The sequence below is a fragment of the Pelodiscus sinensis genome, chromosome 1, assembly GCF_052426305.1.
Source record: "Pelodiscus sinensis isolate ZL-2025 chromosome 1, ASM5242630v1, whole genome shotgun sequence".
Classification (NCBI taxonomy): domain Eukaryota; kingdom Metazoa; phylum Chordata; order Testudines; family Trionychidae; genus Pelodiscus; species Pelodiscus sinensis.
In genome coordinates, this window is record NC_143052.1 from 254,809,107 (window position 1) to 254,826,813 (window position 17,707).

At 43.7% G+C, this 17,707-nt stretch overlaps 1 protein-coding gene across 8 annotated transcripts in view; it reads right to left on the reverse strand.

Annotated features, from left to right (window-relative positions):
- FARP1 (FERM, ARH/RhoGEF and pleckstrin domain protein 1) overlaps positions 1-16,727 on the reverse strand; it is a 311,742-nt gene extending 295,015 nt beyond the window's left edge. For 4 of the 8 annotated variants that reach the window (XM_075918780.2, XM_075918779.2, XM_075918775.2 and 1 more), the window contains exon 1: positions 16,185-16,721. The gene's annotated coding sequence lies outside the window, so the exon portion shown is untranslated. Of the gene's footprint in view, positions 1-4,690; positions 4,710-16,184 lie in introns of those variants that run through there. The other 4 variants (XM_075918778.2, XM_075918777.2, XM_075918776.2 and 1 more) reach the window with 4 other exon arrangements.
- Positions 16,728-17,707: the final 980 nt, after the last annotated feature.

Genomic DNA, 17,707 nt, shown 5'->3' on the forward strand with positions numbered 1-17,707 from the left:
AGAGCGTGGAGACGCTGTCTCAGGCTAGCCGAGGGCTGCGCTTAAAGGGACCCGACCCCCACCCCGGACACACAGTTCTAAGGGGTGCCCCGCTTGAAAACCAGTCTTGGCTTGGAGTGCCCTGAGTGCCGACACTGGCCACATCACAGCACTCGGCCATCAGCCCGGCTGCACTTGCCGCAGGCTGCCATCTGGGGAGAGGGGGCAATTGGGGGGCTGCAGGAGAGCTTCCACCGCAGAAGCCCGCAGAGCCAGCCCAGTCCTCCCCATCGGGGGCTCGTACCCCATTCCTCCCTCACCTCCTTCCACTTACCCTTCCCTAGCCCCCCTTCTTATTGATGTACAAAATAAAGATAACGTTTCTTCCAACATTGACTCTGTCTTTATTGAACAAAACTGGGGGAGACTGGGAAAAGGAGGTGGGAGAGGGGAAGAGAAAGGCTGGGAGAAGGGAGGGCAACTAACATGATCAGGGGTTGGGAACAGGTCCCAGATGAAGAGAGGCTACAGAGACTGGGACTGTTCAGCTTAGAAAAGAGGAGATGGAGTGGAGACGGGATAGAAGTCTCTAAAAGCAGGGGTGGGGTGGAGAGGGTGCATAAAGTAAAGTTCTTCATTAGTTCCCATAAAGAAGGACTAGAGGACACCAAAAGAAAGGAATGGGTAGCAAGCTTGAAACTAGTAAGAGAAAGTTGTTGTTCACAAAGCAAATAGTTAACCTGTGGAACTCCTTGCTGCAGGAGGCTGTGAAGGATACAACTAGAACAGAGTTTAAAGGGAAGTGAGATCAAGTCATGGAGGTTGGGTCCATGGAGTAGTCTTAGCCAGGGGGTAGGAGTGGTGTCCCTGCCCAAAGTTTGTGGAAGGCTGGAGAGGGATGGCACAAGACAAATGGCTTGGTCACTGTCTTCGGTCCATCCCCTCCAGGGTCCCTAGGGTTGGCCACTGTCGGCAGACAGGCTACTGGGCTAGATGGACCTTTGGTCTGACCCAGGACGGCCATTGTAAGCTCAGGGCTCAGGTTCGGGGGTGTCAGTGGACCCCCTTGATTTTCATGCACTCCTGCTCCTGCGTGGCCAGGCTGGCAGCTTTCCTGCCCTAGACGGCCACTTTCCTGTGCCTAGTGCGGAGATCGTGGATGAGGTCCACGATGTCTGCACTAGCCCAGGAAGGTGCCTGTCTCTTGCGGTCCCGGGCAAGCTCCCGGGAGCCGCTAGCCTGGTCCCGGGAAGGGGGGGTGGGCTGGGGGACATCGGGTGGGTAGCTCTGTGCCGTGCCAGGTGCAGGGTCTGCTGGCTGGGTGCTGGCAGGCTTGCACCTGGCACGGGCACCGTAGCCAGCCCGTGCCCCTTTAAGGGGTCCGGGGCCGGGAGGGGGGCATAGAGTTTCCCTGGTGTTGGCCAGAGTGGCCACCAGGGAAACCTGGGGAGGGCTAGCCTCCCACTAGTTCGAATTAAGGGTCTACACAGCCCTTAATTTGAACTAGTAAGTTCGAACTAGGCTTAATCCTCGTAAAATGAGGTTTTCCTAGTTCGAACTAAGCACTCCGCTAGTTCGATTTAAATTCGAACTAGCGGAGCGCTAGTGTAGCGCCTATGAATGTTAGTTCGAACTAACATCCGTTAGTTCGAACTGACAAGTTCGAACTAACATCCGTTAGTTCGAACTGACATTGTAGTGTAGACATACCCCAAGCTATTATCCTTTCTGTTAAATAAGAGCACACATTGCCTCAAATGTGAAAACCAGTCAAAAGTCCTTAATGCATAGGAAGTGACAGGACAAGGCAAGGACACCAACAACTCTTTATTAGAAAACAGGAGACTTATCTGATATAATAATTCTTCTGTATGATCAAAAATGTTTGGCAATATCCTAAAAGGTGTTTCCTACAAGGAATACAATATATAAATTTGAAGCTGGAATTCTGTGATATTCACAGCAGGATTTTTTAACCACATGATATTCTACAATAAATGAAAAATATTAAGTTTACTATATTATCCTTCTAAATTACACACAGGACAAACATACAATTTAATCCACGATGCTCAAAGACAATTTCTATTTAATTTTACCTGGAAATCCACACCCTCCATATCCCTCCTATGCTTTCATAGAGAAAAGCAAGAAAGCTGAAAGATCAAAATGTTAGGTAGTAAAAATACTTTTCCTGTGTTAAAAGTTGTTTAAAATAAACAAACTGACACCCAACTGCGCATTTTCATAATGGCAACAGTTTTAAGTATAAAATTACTAAAACCCAACAAAAAGTAAACAATTTGAAAGCTGCCTCCATTACAGTTATCTCTTCAATTAAAAAAAAAAGTTAAAATTGGGTACTATGGAAAAATGCTGTTGAAACATGCCGCGGACAGCAACAATATTAGAAGAAAATGTGTGCTGGTTTCCACACAGTAGAACTTCCGAGTTATGAATACCTCTGGAATGGAGGTTAAATGTTACAGTTGTTGTTTCAAAAGTTTACAACTGAACATTGACTTAATACAGTTTTGAACTTTACCCTGCAAAAGAAAAATGTTGCTTTTTTGTTTGTTTCTGCTGTTGCCTGATGGCATGCTACCTGTTCCAAATGAAGTGTGAGATTGACTGGTCAGTTTGTAACACTGGTGTTTGTAACTCTGAGATTCTACTGTACTTCAAGAAAGAAAAACATATGATATGAATAACCCAGTTAGGAAAAAATCAAATAATTCTGTTGACATGAAAATTTGTGACGGTAGAATGTATTACACATCAGAACTCCTGTTCTCTATTAATGAAATGGTTTGGAGTTTGAGATAGGGATGTTAAATTTCAATTAATCGACTAATTGAGTAGTCAATGGAATTTCTATTGACTCATCAAGTGGTCGATAAGGGGGACACTTTCTAGCCCACTGTGTCTCTGCCTTTAAAATGTATAAGAGCCACGGGCAGCTTTTGTACATTTCAAAAGGGAGAGACATAGCAGTTGGGAGGCCTCTGCCTCCCCAATCCCCCATGCTCTGGCTCCCCCCAGAACCTGCTCCACCCTCATTGCCACCTCTCTCTAATAGAGGCAGCAAGGGGAAGGGGAAGGAGGAGAGGAAGACTACTCAATAAGGATAGTTGCTTACACCCCTAGTTTGAGAGTCATGTTCTGTATAGTTCTAACTCTAACCCGTCTCATTTTAGTAAGAAAAATTAAACTACCTTCATGTAGATACAGTGATTAATTACATTTTCTGACGTTTAGGTCTCTTATGATAAGCATTATTAGATCTCCCTTTCTCATCAAGCATCATAACTTTAAGAATGTATAATAGCTGCCTCCCAGAACAATAAACAAAAGTACTCATCCTGTGCTGGTAAACTTTGGTTCTTATTGTAAGTGGACCCTTAGCTTATTTTACATCTTTCCCACTCTTCAGTGCCCCCACCCCCTCAGCCAAAAAAAAAAAACCAAAATTGTCAGCTGTGGGGGAGTTAGTCAAAAAATAAACTTCTGCAAATTGTAGCGAGGAGGAGGAGGAAGAAACACACAAATGAATTCCTGTTCCCTTGGATGCAAGCTAATTATATATTGGGTAATCCCCACACAGTTTGAAAATATTCAAGAGGTCAAGATTTCATTTTTGCTTTTCATTTGCAACTGTCAATTCTTATTCCCTGCACGAAGTTCCCCCGCAGCACACATGCTTTATGTTCATTTAAGGATTACAGCAATTCAGGCACATACAGCCAATCAGGCACTATTAATCCAGCCTTCAAGGATGAGCTGTAGAATGTCCTCAGTACACCTACAACAGAAAAACAGCTTAAAGAAATCCAGGTGAAAAAAAAAAACATTAACTAGCAGCCTGGATAGGCTATTTTGCTCATTTTAAAACTCCACAGACATGTCACCAATGGAATAGTTCCATTGAACTAACATTCATTAAAGGATTCTTTTAAAATCCCTTTTATTATGACTAATTTAAGAATAGAATTCCTTTCCTCTAATGCATTAATACTCTAATGCAGAACACACGTTAGCAGTACCGAAAGCAACAGACTAGAAAGTGAACCCTTGTGCACATGACCCGTTTTTAAAAAGAGGAAATATTCTGAGTGACCCATTGAGTACTAAGATGTTTCCAGCATGAACCTAGAAACGACATACACAATAAAGTATAATCCTCAAAACAATAAGCCCGAACTATTGCTATTCCTCTCAAGTCTTGAAGAGCATGAAGAATTTGATTGAACTTTACCAACACGAAAAGACTAAATAAACACTGTAAGTTAAACAAAACTATGCTGATGATCTAGTTGCAATTACTTCCAACTGATCTGAGTTATTATTGTCCCCTCAAAGCTTTAAACCTCACCAAAAACAAGGTCATGCTTTACTGGAGGAAAACCAAAGGAAGAGGTGTCAAACGTGTCTTAAACCCATTCAAAAGTGACCAAACTAGCTTTGCTTTCTGACAGGTTCTTATTAAGTTTAACTCGGAAGTCTATTATAGAAACACAGCTATTCTAGGATTTGTCATCAACAAATGTATTTGCACTTTTAACTAATGATCAAATTTCATCTAACATGCTAATTATAAATAACTACATCATGTTTTCTCACATGCACAAAACAGACATGGAGGGGAGAGGGAAATCAACGAGGTTTTTTTTCTAGTTAGTATCATATAACCTAACTCTAATGCATTACATACCCTGTAACTATTTCCTAATCGAGCCAAAGCAGGATTTCATTGCATAGAATAGCAGAAAAAAGCAAGTGTGCAAAAATAAACGAAGATACACACGTCACACTTCATGGTAACTGCATCTGTATATCCACTTTATATTCTTTTCCCTGTGCCTCCACATCACCTCTCCTGGGCACAGACATGTCTCTCCCTCTCCTTACTAGGCTATTTCCAGGCTGCATAGCTGCTTGCCTATATTGTGAATTCCCCAGCAATGGCAGAGTGCCTAAACAGTACTGCTTTACCTTCCCCCTTTCAGGCATGAAACAAAAAAATGGCCACATTTAAGTTACCCACCAGCTATTTCTGAGAAATAACATTGATTCTTAAGACAAAAGTATTACAGAGCAAACATATTAAAATCAAAGAAGCTACACACTGTAAATAAGCTTACTAGAGAACAATCCTAACTCCACTAAGGGCACTCTGACCAGTGAGCTGTCCTTCAAACCCCACACAGGGGTTCTCCAGTGATTACCAGTTCATCATTCCTTTAGCTCAGAACAAGAACATTCATATATCTGTGAGACTCTTCTTTATACATAGATTAATAGAACCCAACATGTCCTCAATAGACAAAAGGTTCCTCAGTTGAGGCAAAGGCTGAATTTTTGCATAACTGGAGTAGATACATTTGCATACCCTTGTTCCTAGAGAACTCCCGGGAAACCAACTTAACCTTAAAAGTTCATTCTCAGTTTGGCCCACTGTTTCAAATAGTCCTCTGAAGCTCATAACCCTTCCCAATGTTTATATTAGTCATGTAATATATTCAAATTAATACAATCCCACAATAACTCAAACATTTTAGCTCCTAGAATACGTAACAAACTTAATTCACTAAGGCTTGTCCAATATATTGCAGCAAAAGTTGCCATTGCCTGTCAAGCCATTTACTTTAGTTCAGCTTACTAGGTATACTTGTGTCACGTTATTGGATTCTAAAGATCACTGTTGCACCCATATGGAGGCTGTTTGCCCCAAAAGTCTGTACAAAGGGGGTCATGTGAGGTGTCACATGAAAGCTTATGTTCTACTGATTCTGTATATGCTATTCATGTACTTGTATAACATCTGTATGTGGAATTAAAATACGTACTCTGTGTTGATGCTGGAAAATTCTCTGAGGCAGAGCAAAAGGCAAAGAATGTTCGTTCAATGGCTATGCTAATTAGCGAGGCTCCAAGGACAATAGATCTCTAGGTGCCAAAGACACACCTGAAGAATAAATCTAGATGCCTACAGATCAGCCAGAATAGTGATTGCTGGCTTTGGACACAAGGATAGGTCTCTGAGCCATGTGACCCACTCCAGCTTGGAAGAGACCAGGGATGGGCATAAAATGCCATGTGGCAGACTCCATTTTGTCTTGAATTCGGCTCCTGATCCCAGATGCAGCCTTGCAGGGAACAATGAGCTGGGAAGAACCATGGACCCATCCTGACATAGGATGTACAGGCAGTCCCCGGGTTACGTACAAGATTGGGACTGTAGGTTTGTTCTTAAGTTGAATCTGTATGTAAGTCAGAACTGGCATCAGCCGCTGCTGAAACTGATCAGTTTCAACAGCGGCTGAATCTGGACACCAGTTCCACTTACATACAGATTCAACTTAAGAACCCCAGGCGTCCCCAAGTCAGCTGCTGCTGAAACTGATCAGCAGCTGATTCCAGGAAGCCCAGGGCAGAGCAACTCTACCTGGGGCTTCCTGTAGTCAGCTGCTGGTCAGTTTCAGCAGCGGCTGACTTGGGGACGCCTGGGGCAGGACAGCTCGGGTGCTGCTGGGTTGGTCCAGTAGCACGGCTGTTCCTCGGCGCTACTGGACCAATCCAGCAGCACCCCAGCTGCTCTGCCCCAGGCATCCTGATTCAGCCTCTGCTGAAACTGATCAGCAGCGGCTGAATCAGGACGCCTGGGGCAGAGCAGCTGGGGTGCTGCCGGGTTGGTCCAGTAGCACCAAGGAGCGGTGCTGCGGGACCAACCAGCAGTGCCCCACCTGCTCTACTACAGGCCCCCGGCTTTGCTCCACGTCTCCCTGGTCTGCTGGGGGGGCACTAGCTGCGTCCCCCCCCAGCAGACCAGGGAGACATGGAGCAAAGCGGCGGAGGACCCGGGCCGGACCGCGGCGCTTCCAGATCAGCGCCGCGGTCCTCCGCGGCTTTGCTCAGCATCTCCCTGGTCTGCAGACCAGGGAGACGCTGAGCAAAGCCGCTGAGGACCCAGCAGGACCTGCAGTGCTTCCAGCTGATCTGGAAGCGGCCGCGGGTCCGGCCCGGGTCCTCCGCCGCTTTGCTCCCCGTCTCCCTGGTCTGCTGGCTCCCCCAGCAGACCAGAGAGACGGGGAGCAGCTTTTCTCGCCCCGGAGGAGGCGGGCGGCAGGACCAGGCGTCCCGCCGCTCCAGTCCTCCGGGGTGAGAAATCCCCGTTCGTAACTGCGGATCCGACATAAGTCAGATCCGCGTAACTCGGGGACTGCCTGTATACCAGAGATTTTTAAGATAGCAGTTGTAACATCTCTGTTAAGAGCTTGCATTGAGAACTTGGTGATTCGATGCATGTAATGTATTCTCTTTAACAATCTTACTCTCATGCTTTTCTTTCTTTTATTAATAAACCTTCAGATTCTAAAGGATTGGCTCAGCGTGGTTGTGTGGGTAAGATCCAGAGTGTAAACTGATTGGGACCTGTGGCTGGTTTTTTGGGACCAGAAGAACCTGTTCAGGGTAGGTGAGATTGGGTTCTAAAACCTTTCACCTGTGTGTTAGGCCAGGGGCTGACTGGGGCACAGGGAGAGCTGGGGTGTCAGAGGGGTTTTTGCTCGTAAGGCTTCTGGCTAGCCAGATTGGCAGCTGAAGCACTTGGTGTGACTGGTTTGTGGACTGTTTGGGAAGGTCTCTGGTCTAGGGCTGTAAGGAGCCCCAAGTTTTGAGCAATTCACCCTAAGCCGACACCCTCAGTTGTGCCCAGACTCAGCCCAGTCCATCACAACTTGGTCCTGCCTCAGCACAGAGGCTGAATTAGATGACCTCTCAAAGTTTCTTCCAAGTCTACTTCTCTGTGATTCTATATTCTACTAAGGGAAAAACAAAGCAGAAACTCTTAATCCCTTCTCAGAATTTTCCTATAGGAAAAATCAGAGTCCTTATAGATTTTTTAAGTGTCCTTTGACTATCTTATTTTTATTAGAAGCAAAATACAGGACTATGTAGCACTTTAAAGACTAACAAGATGGTTTATTAGATTATGAGCTTTTGTGGGCCAGACCCACTTCCTCAGATCAAATAGCAGAAGAAAATAGTCACAGCCATATATACCAAAGGATACAACTTTAAAAAAAAAAAAAAAAAAACATATGTAAAGGACAAATCAAATTTCAGAACAGAAGGGGAATGCGGGGCGTGGGGGGCGGGAGGTAAATCTCCCCCTCCCGCCCCCCCGCATTCCCTTTCTGTTATGAAATTTGATTTGTCTTTTTCATGTGTGTTCATTTTTTTAAATTGTATCCTTTGGTATATATGGTTGTAACTATTTTCTTCCACTATTTGATCTGAGGAAGCGGGTCTGGCCCACAAAAGCTCATCATCTAATAAACCATCTTGTTAGTCTTTAAAGTGCTACATAGTCCTGTATTTTGCTTCAGCTACACCAGACTAACACAGCTACATTTCTATCATTATTTTTATTATACCAGCTTTAATTAATTCTTCAGGTATTAATTGCATTAAGCTAAATATGATTTTACTTTTGAAAAGAACAAAACTATTCTTTTGACTATTTTTCCTCCAACTTTCCCAATTTGCCAGCATTAGCAGCAGCAAAGCACACTAAGCAAGAATAGTATTCAGATCACATTTTTAAAATTTACGGTCTCCTTTACTTGCATTGTGAGGTTGGCACATAGTTTAGCGGGGTGGCGGGATCTAATTTAAACAAAAAAAAAAAAAAAACACACACACACACCCCACACTAATTTCTCTAAAGACTTTCTTATATATGCTCATTAGTTTTCTTCCAAGAATTTTCTATTTCATGGCCCACATCTAAAGCTGTAATTTGATTTTTGAGAACCAACAGTATTAAGTATATGGAACTTTTGAGGAATGGGGGGGTAGAGAAATAAAAGGTGTGTTGCTCCTCGGGGGGGGGGGGGATTTCCTCAATGATATCTTTCTTGTGATGGCACAAAATATCCCTCAAGTTTTCTTGAAAGACAGGAAGTGTCAGATCCTAAGACTATAAATTTCCTAGTAGACAAGACATGAATTCTGGAATATACCGTTCCTATCCTACATATCAAGAGGGCTCTCCAGGCTATTTTTACGTGACAGTGGAATGAAAACGTAGTCCTAATATTTTCTTACATCAATTGTTTATTCAATTCACTCACCCATTTCTCTGCCCACCTGAATTATTCTTGTTTTATTTTTCCCTACTTAGTTACTATTCTAGCTTCCTGACAATACACTTTCTATGGGTTACTTTAAAGAGTCCCAAATAGCTCACTTTTTACTGCAGAAGAAAGGGCAATTCTAGGGTTTATGAACTTATCCAGCACACACGGAGGTCAAGAGAAGATTTTCCACTGACGGCAAAGGGAGCTGGATCAAGCCTCTGAGTTTAAGTGCAATGCGGTGTTTGGTTTCAGGTCTTTTGCATGAGCAGGTGATAGCTGCTTTCTTGACAGACATATCACACTTTGAATCAGGGCCCTCCAGAGCCAAAAGCATTAACTATATTATTTCCCCCATGAATTGGTACGTAAGAGGACCCATAACATGCATTTGTCAAGGGTTACACATGTCCAAGTTCTCCTTTTTTCTCCAAACAGAAGGAACAAGGCAAAATATTTTTTGCATAATTGAAGAGGGGATTGATTCTGACCTTTCTCGCCCACACCCCTCCCATATGATTCTAATAAAGTATTTATATCCCCTGCTTGAAAAGTATAGCTCACCCATACATTAGTAGACAATTAGGTAAGGTGTAACTTCACTCAATTCCATCAAATATTTTCTCTACCATCAGAAAGTTTGAACCAACTTCCCCACCCCCCACCCCAGTGAAAAACCACCATCAAGTATCAGCTGCTAGTTGTTTTCCCCAAAATTTGTTTAAACCGGTCCCCTGGTGCCTCAATGCAGGCAGAAACATTCCTGGGTCTTTTGTCTAGCGCCTTAACATATATTGATGGCCTCCAAGTTAAAGCAGAGGATACATAGAATGCATTCATTGTCTCTTCTTAGTTTGGCATCTGTCACTGACCTTGTCCCCAGTAAGGCAAATAGTATAAGCAAAGCCATATCACTAACCAGAACAAATCCTAATGTGGACACCCAGGTCTAGTGCAGCTTATTTTGGTACATTACCAGACCAAGCTAAGCCAGTGCTGAATGTTAGGAGTTTGTCTCCCTATAATGGCATTGGAAGCACAATTACGTAATAGCAACAAGGGCTTTGGTAGGGCTTCTTCTCCTGGCAAACCCTTTTTGTATTGGGTTCAGGGCCTCCTTAGAAAGAGCTACTAAATCATTTGGAAGTGAAATACTGCAGGCCCTAAGCCTTTCCTATAACACTACATACCACCGGTCAAGTTTTGGTCAAATAGTTTCATTTCAGGTATTGTTCAGCCTGTGTCTTATTTCTGAATTCAAATCTATTAATAAATCCAGACTAGCAAGTAGTGTTCTCTTGCACTGCCTTTCATTTAAAAAAAATAACAAAAATCACTTGACTATTCTCTTTCATTAGAGGAGCAGCTCACCTGCTTTGTCCTTACAACTGCTGCTGAGGCATTTTCAGAATTATTCTCTGCATGGTCCAAGGAATAGGATATTTTATGCTCCCGTTCCATTACTTAGCAGAGAAACACTTTTCAGATCCTTCCTTGTGTATTCATTTTCTAGTATTACTTCTATTTCATAAAATTCAAAATCAGACTAGACATTTCACAGAGAACAAAACAACATCCCCAGCCCAAAACCACTGACAATAAAAATTGTATCCAAGCACATAAGTGAACCCTATTAAATCATCAAGTTGCTGGAATGCAGGTAGATAAAATTATAGCAATATGATTTTGCTATGTATATTTCACAGTGGTTATGTTAATATGCATATAAAAATAAGATTAAGATTCACTTAATATTACTGATTCATGTATTATAGGCAATGCAATAGATTAATTTTCGGGCCACAAAATTACAGAAGTTATAAATATTATTTTCAAGTTTCAAACTAAGACCAAAGAATATACTAAGGCCCTGTATCATGTAGTGCGAGGGCAATCTGCTGTGCCCAAACAGAGCCTGCTAGTTTCACTAGAGCTCCAAACACAACCATCCATACACCAAAATGCTACACTGTGCAAGTTTGGGGTCCATGCTTACAATTCCCATACTCAACTATCCAACAAGTGCGCATGGAAACTGGTATAAGGAGACTAGAGACAAGGGACAGAAAACTGTAAAACAAACTGTAAAGAACCCTTACTTCTAATACATTTCACAATCTAGACTGGGGTCTGTAACATATGGCTCTCGAAGCCAAATATGGCTCAGTATGGAACCAAATATGGCTCTTTTGTTGTTCCCAAAATACATACAATTTTTTAAATTAAAATAAAAAATTAAAAAAATGCGTAATTACTCATGTAGCTTGAATGTGTGCATGAACTTGAATTTGACCAGTTACGACAGGGCTACTCAACATGCGTCATGCGGCCCACAGCCCATTTGTTTGCGGCCTGAGGGTGGGAGCCCAAACAAAAAAAGTAGTCAATAAAATGGTCTTCTGTTGATATGCGTTTTAGTAGTTAAATTCCTGGACTATCATTGCTCATTAAAAGTGCTGTCATATGGGTGGAAATTGGGTAAATATTGCATTTTATTAATCAGCAGAACTGACTTAAATGGGGACTGTGTGTTGTGTAGTCTTGCCTTAATCTTTGTATTCATGTCTGTCAGTGTGAAAGAAGCTATTTGCATATATATTTGCATGTATATGAAACCACACTTAAGTTGTGGCCCTCAGCATGTGCTGTGAGTATCACTGTGGCCCCCAGGGCTTCCAAAGTTGAATAGCCCTGAATTACGAAGTAAACATCAAAGAAATGTGTAAAAAGATGCAGAAGCAGAAGCCCTGTTAAATAAGGTCTGTGAGTACAATGTTTCATTTGTGATATTATCAATCATGTCAATTATCAATAACATTAAGTTGTATATTTTTAGTCATGTAAATGGGCATTGACTACTTGTTCTGAATTTTGAAGTAGTTTGGCTCTTTGGTTTGAAAAGGTTGCTGACCCCCGATCTAGACTCTTATCAGAATGGAATAAGGTAAGTCATTAACAGAAACCTTTTCCAGTAATTTAATTTTACACTGAATCCCTTACATACCAATTCATGCTGTTATTGGTTTATTTTCCATATAATGTTGTGAGAGGATTTAAGTTAATTATGAGCAGCTGATCTCAGTTTTCTATTTTAAAATGCTGTTAAGAATATTTTTCCACTTATACCTTGTGCAAAACAAATAGGGTGCACTTACATAATTTAGGATATATACTCACAGACTAAAGGCCACAAGTATGTCTTCCTTTATTCATATATTACAGAGCGCACAGACTGGATTTAGTAAATCAGGGTATCATTTCTATCACAAGCTATCTGTTCATTCTGAAAAAAATCTCACCACAGACCGTGCAACAATTCCCTTTTACTTCTACACTATCAGCCACAGAGTGGGATCCTGAAAGGGCAATTTAAATACTGTAGTAAAACAAGAAATCAAACATACCAGCACAACACTTATATCAATGAAAGAGCAAGCAATAAGAGTAATTTTAGTGTGTCCCACAACCACCACACATTTACTATGACCTCAAAGCCAAGCCAATAGAACACATGGAGGGGAAAATGAGAATGAAACCAAAGTTTCTACACATTTTTGTACAGTTATGCTAAATAATCATTTCACTTACAACCATTCCTCAAGGCCACTGGTACAGTATATCACAAAATACAAACAGTGCAAAAATCTATCCAGAATATACATTTATTCTAGATTTCAAAACTCCAGGCTCTTGTTTGGTTCATTCCATTCTATATGCCAGTTACCTATAGACAAAAGCAGTTACCTGCTTTTATTTTACAGAATTCACTGACACTCATTTTTATATGTTTGAGCAGCCACAACTCCAAATAATATCAATAGAAGCAGGGGATGCACAGCACTTCTGGAAAAGAAAACAGGCCATTTACGTTTATCTAGGACCACACTGTAGTTAGCTATGAACAAGACAGATTCTTTTCTCTTCTCAAAGCCCTGTTTTCAGTCTTAAAAATATATATATATATATATATATATATATATATATATATATATCAATTCTCCTTTCAGACAGTTTCATTCTACCGTTTAAATTCCCGAAACAAGCATATCATGTTATTTTCATAACCTTTAATCAGCTTGATTTGATTACAACCAAGGTCAAAATTCCCATACACAGGGGAGCCCTTCCCCCCAGGCACAAGATGAAGTGGTTGACCTAACTGACTAATTTATCTGCATTTCCACAGGCCAAGTTTAATGACATTTTGCCCAAATTTAAAGCTGACTGAGCCTGATGACCTTTATAAGCACTGGCAATTAGTCCCTCAGTGGCTCCTTCACTACCAGCAAAGTGGACTTCACCTTCAGCCCACCCTTTGCTCATTCACAAACTTTAAATGTCAGAATCTGGTAAATACCCACAAACTGTGAAAACTATAAACCTTGACCTTCCAGTGACCTAAATCTCCCATACTATCAAGACTAATTTCTGACCCTAAAATTTGTATTTGGGCAATGTCAGGCCCAAGATAATATAGAATTAACCGCCTTGATTTCCAAAATGAAAGATGATTTTATTTGTCTGAAGTTAAATCAATCAAGCATCAGAATTGGGGGAAATGTTATATTGTTACACTAAAACTAATTTAAATCCTCACTGTGAATCTCATTAATATCTTTTTAAGCCCACAATTCCATTACAAAAAAAAATCTTGTTCATTGTCACATTTGATTGGTATTCTGTTCTTTGGCCATTTATCAACTGCAAAGTGTCAGAAGAAATTGGTTACTAATGGCTAGTTTTATAAAGGCACATCATTCCTTGTGTAACCATTGTCGACTTTAAAAGGGCCATTTTCAACTTGAAATGAAGTCATTTACAAATAGTTTCTGGTATTATCCGCCCCCTTCTTTCCCCTAACAATTTTTGTGATTTTAAAGTCACACTATTTCTATTGGTATCATGAGCTTTTGGGGGCACAACCCACAGACCACGAAAGCTCATGATACCATCTGCATTTTTGTTAGTCTCTAAGGTACTACAGGACTATTCACTGTTTTTTCAGTTACAGACTAACACAGCTAACCCCCCTTTGATACTTCGCTTGTTTGTGTGGCACTCTTTCCATTATATTGAATGTTACTTTTAACAATACAAGATCATACAAATCCTATTTCTGTCAAGAAAATTAAACTTAAGTGTGAAAGACAGGATCCAAATGATAGTTGGACAGTGCGCTGAAACTTTCAAATATAGTCTGGCTCTTCTAGGACATTAATCATGTACTTTTAACATGTCCATCAATAACTTCCACTGAACCTTTTGCTACGTTATAAAAAAAAAATTTTTTTAAAATCCATATCCCATCATGCAATTCTCCTATCTGATCCTGCAGTAAAGGTATAACTGAGAATTTAATTCACAAACACCAGTCAAAAATATTAAACAAGATAGTAACAGCAAAGATGTACTCTCTCTTTTTCACAAGACATCTCTATTTGATAAAGATGGGGCAGAATAAAGTGAGGTCCTCTAACAGCCTGGTCCCCTAGGTACCCACATCCTGAAATGAGATTCAGTAAAGAGAAACCACAACCCCAGCATCCAGTGCTCTCCCTAGGTCTGCACAAACTTATCTGCTTCACATTAGTTCAATCGGCAAGGACTTCAAGATTCTGGTTTACCACCAACGTGGCCCACAACTGAGCAGATTTCATATATTCCTGGTATATCTACCCACATAAAAAACAAAGCATCTTCTACACCTTAGCTGGCTACTGAAATGTCAAAGAAAGTTTCATTAGACTAGACAATCACTTTGGTAAAACAGATGTGAGGTACATTAAAAAAAACTCTTAAGAATTTTATTTTGTTTGGATTAGCTCCAACAACAACTGCTTACCGTAAAAATTAATTGGAAGCAATACAAAAGAAAATCTCTGCATATCTCAGGGACAATAATAATAATAATATAACAAGTGAGTGATACTGTTCTATGAACAGTTATCTTTTCATCCCCTAAGGACAAATCTACTTGAAGGCAAGTCTGTAAAGAGACCATAATTGAAAAACACTAAACATTCCATTTGTTTTCCTTCAGCAATAAAACAGCCTGTATACTACAGAGTGCCTAGAAGTTTGTTTTATTTTTTAACAAGCATAAGAAAGATTAAGCCCTTATTGCCCACAAATTACATCTTAAAGAGCCCCAAATGATTACTAAGAAACTAAAGGCTATGCCTTTTACTTAAGCATTCCTTGGACAGTTAATACACCTTCATTTTGTTCAAAAACAATACAGAAAAATAAACTTCATCTCTAATAGTGAAAGTGGCAGAAATTCTGGCTATAAAAACCCCACCAAATATATCCCGGGATTAGTAGTAAATGAGGATGAAGTCATTTTATATTTTATTGTTATCTGCAGGTGACCATTTTGCTTTTATAGCATACAGGAGATTACCGCACTTCTATGTCTTGTTTACTCAAGACAACATATGGAGTTGAAACACTACGATACACACTGGGTGACTGTCAAGCCTGCTTTAACACACACGCTTCCCAGTGCTAGGCATGGTCAGGAACGATGCCACTCGGGCTGGATGCGCAGGGCTGTGGCAGGCGGGCGGCGAAGCCGAGCACACCGAGGGGTGGGAAGGCCTTTCAATAAAGACACCAAAGCGCTGGCTCCCCAAGGGAGCCTCCCTGCCCGGCTGGCGCTGCGCCCCTCTCGCGTTCAATCGTCCCACGTGAGAGCCAGCTGCGGGCGGGCAGTGGGTCCGAGCCCCAGCTACCGGGGGGGCGCCCCCGGCTCGCTCAGCCCGATCCCGAGCAGCTCCGGGACTCGCGGAAGGGGGAGGAGGCGACGGTGCCCCCCGTCGGATCCCCCCAACCCGGGGCTGCAGCCGCCCGGCTCACACCCACGCGCCGCCGCCCCCCTCCTCCTCCTCCTCTCAGGAGCAACTTCTGGCGGCGGGGAGCAACCCGCAGGCACCAACTTCTGCTCCGCCCGCAGCCCCCCGCGGATCGCAGCGCTCGGGAGCGGGGCGCCCCCCCGGGAAGCTGTTTTCCTCCCCGCCGCGGTCTGGCCGCTCCCCCGCCGCCCATTGTTCCCCGGGCGGCTCTCACCGTGCGCGGCGCCGGGGCTGCTCGGCTCCCGCTCGCTGGGCTCCCTCTGGCTGGCGCAGGAGGAGTCGGGCTCGGCCGGCGGAGGCTCCGAGCCATTAAAGGCTCCGCGGGCAGGCGGCGGGGGCAGGGCGGCGGGGGGGGCGCGCAGGCAGGGGCGCCATGGCCGCTCGGCGCGGAGAGGGCGGCGGCTGGGAGCTGGGCACGGGGAGGGAGCGGAGCCCCGCTGCCTCCTGCGGACCCGGGGAGCGGGAACTGGCCGCCGCTACCCCTCCCCTAACCCAGCCCCCTCCCGCAGGAGCAGGAGGCGGCCGAGAGCCCCCTCCAGCGATCAGCAGCGCGCCCTGCCGGCCCCTGCCGCTGCAGCCCCGGGCGCCCGGCGAAGGGAGGCGGGAGCTGCCGCTTGCAGCCCGAGGAGGCCCCCGGAGCAGGCGGCGGCTGCCGGTGCCTGCGCGTGGACTCCGCAGCGTCCGTCTCCTCGTAGCCCTCCTCAGGGCGCTCAAGCGGGCGGGGCAGGATCCCGGCTGCACGCCAGCGCGGGCCCCGGGCCTCCCCTGCCCCGGAGAAGGGAGCGAAGAAGGGGTTAAATGGGGATTAACTCCGGGGCCGCGGTAACAAAGAGCCTGGAGCGGGGAGAGGCGGTGGGACTAGAAGGGATGGGGCGGGTAACAAAGCAGGTTGCCAAGCCATTCCCTGCCTGCAAGGAAAGCACTTTTTAAGGGAGACCGGGGTTGGGAAGGGCTCTGGGGTTGGCTGGTCAAGGAGCCCGCGCTGGAAATATTTCGCTGCTTGAGAAGAAATACCGATTTAAAGACACCTGGGCTACGTCTAGACTGGCATGATTTTCTAGAAATGCTTTTAATGGAAAAGTTTTCCCTTAAAAGCATTTTTGGAAAAGAGCGTCTAGACTGGCACAGACGCTTTTCCACAAAAAGTGCCAATCTAGACGCGCTTTTGCGCAAAAAAGCCCCGATTGCCATTTTAGCCATCGGGGCTTTTTTGCGCAAAGCAAATCTGAGCTGTCTACGCAAGAGGGCTTTTGCCAGAACGGGAGCAGCATAGTATTTCTGCAAGAACAATGATGATCTTACATGAGATCATCAGTGTTCTTGTGGAAATTCAAGTGGCCAGTGTTAACAGCTGGCAAGCTTTTCCGCAAAAGCAGATGATTTTGCGGAAAAACTTGCCAGTCTAGACACAGCCCTGAGGTTTTGATCCTGTGCCTTTTCAAACTGTTGGTCCAGACTAGCTACAAGCATCAGGACCCCAATTGTGAGGTCTAGTGCTGGCAAGGGAGGAGATCCAGAGTTTAGACCTCCAGACCCATCTGCTCAGCAAAGGGGCTGAGGGTTACGCAGGCAGGGCAATTGCCAGTTGCACGGAGTGGGAGGGAGAAGGGAGGACTAGCCTCCACAGCCAATATGACAATTTGTTAAAAATAGATACTCCAGTTCCTAGTCACTCCCCTAATATATTGTTTCCACAGATCCATGCATATGTAGGAACTCAGTAAAATCACTAGTTTA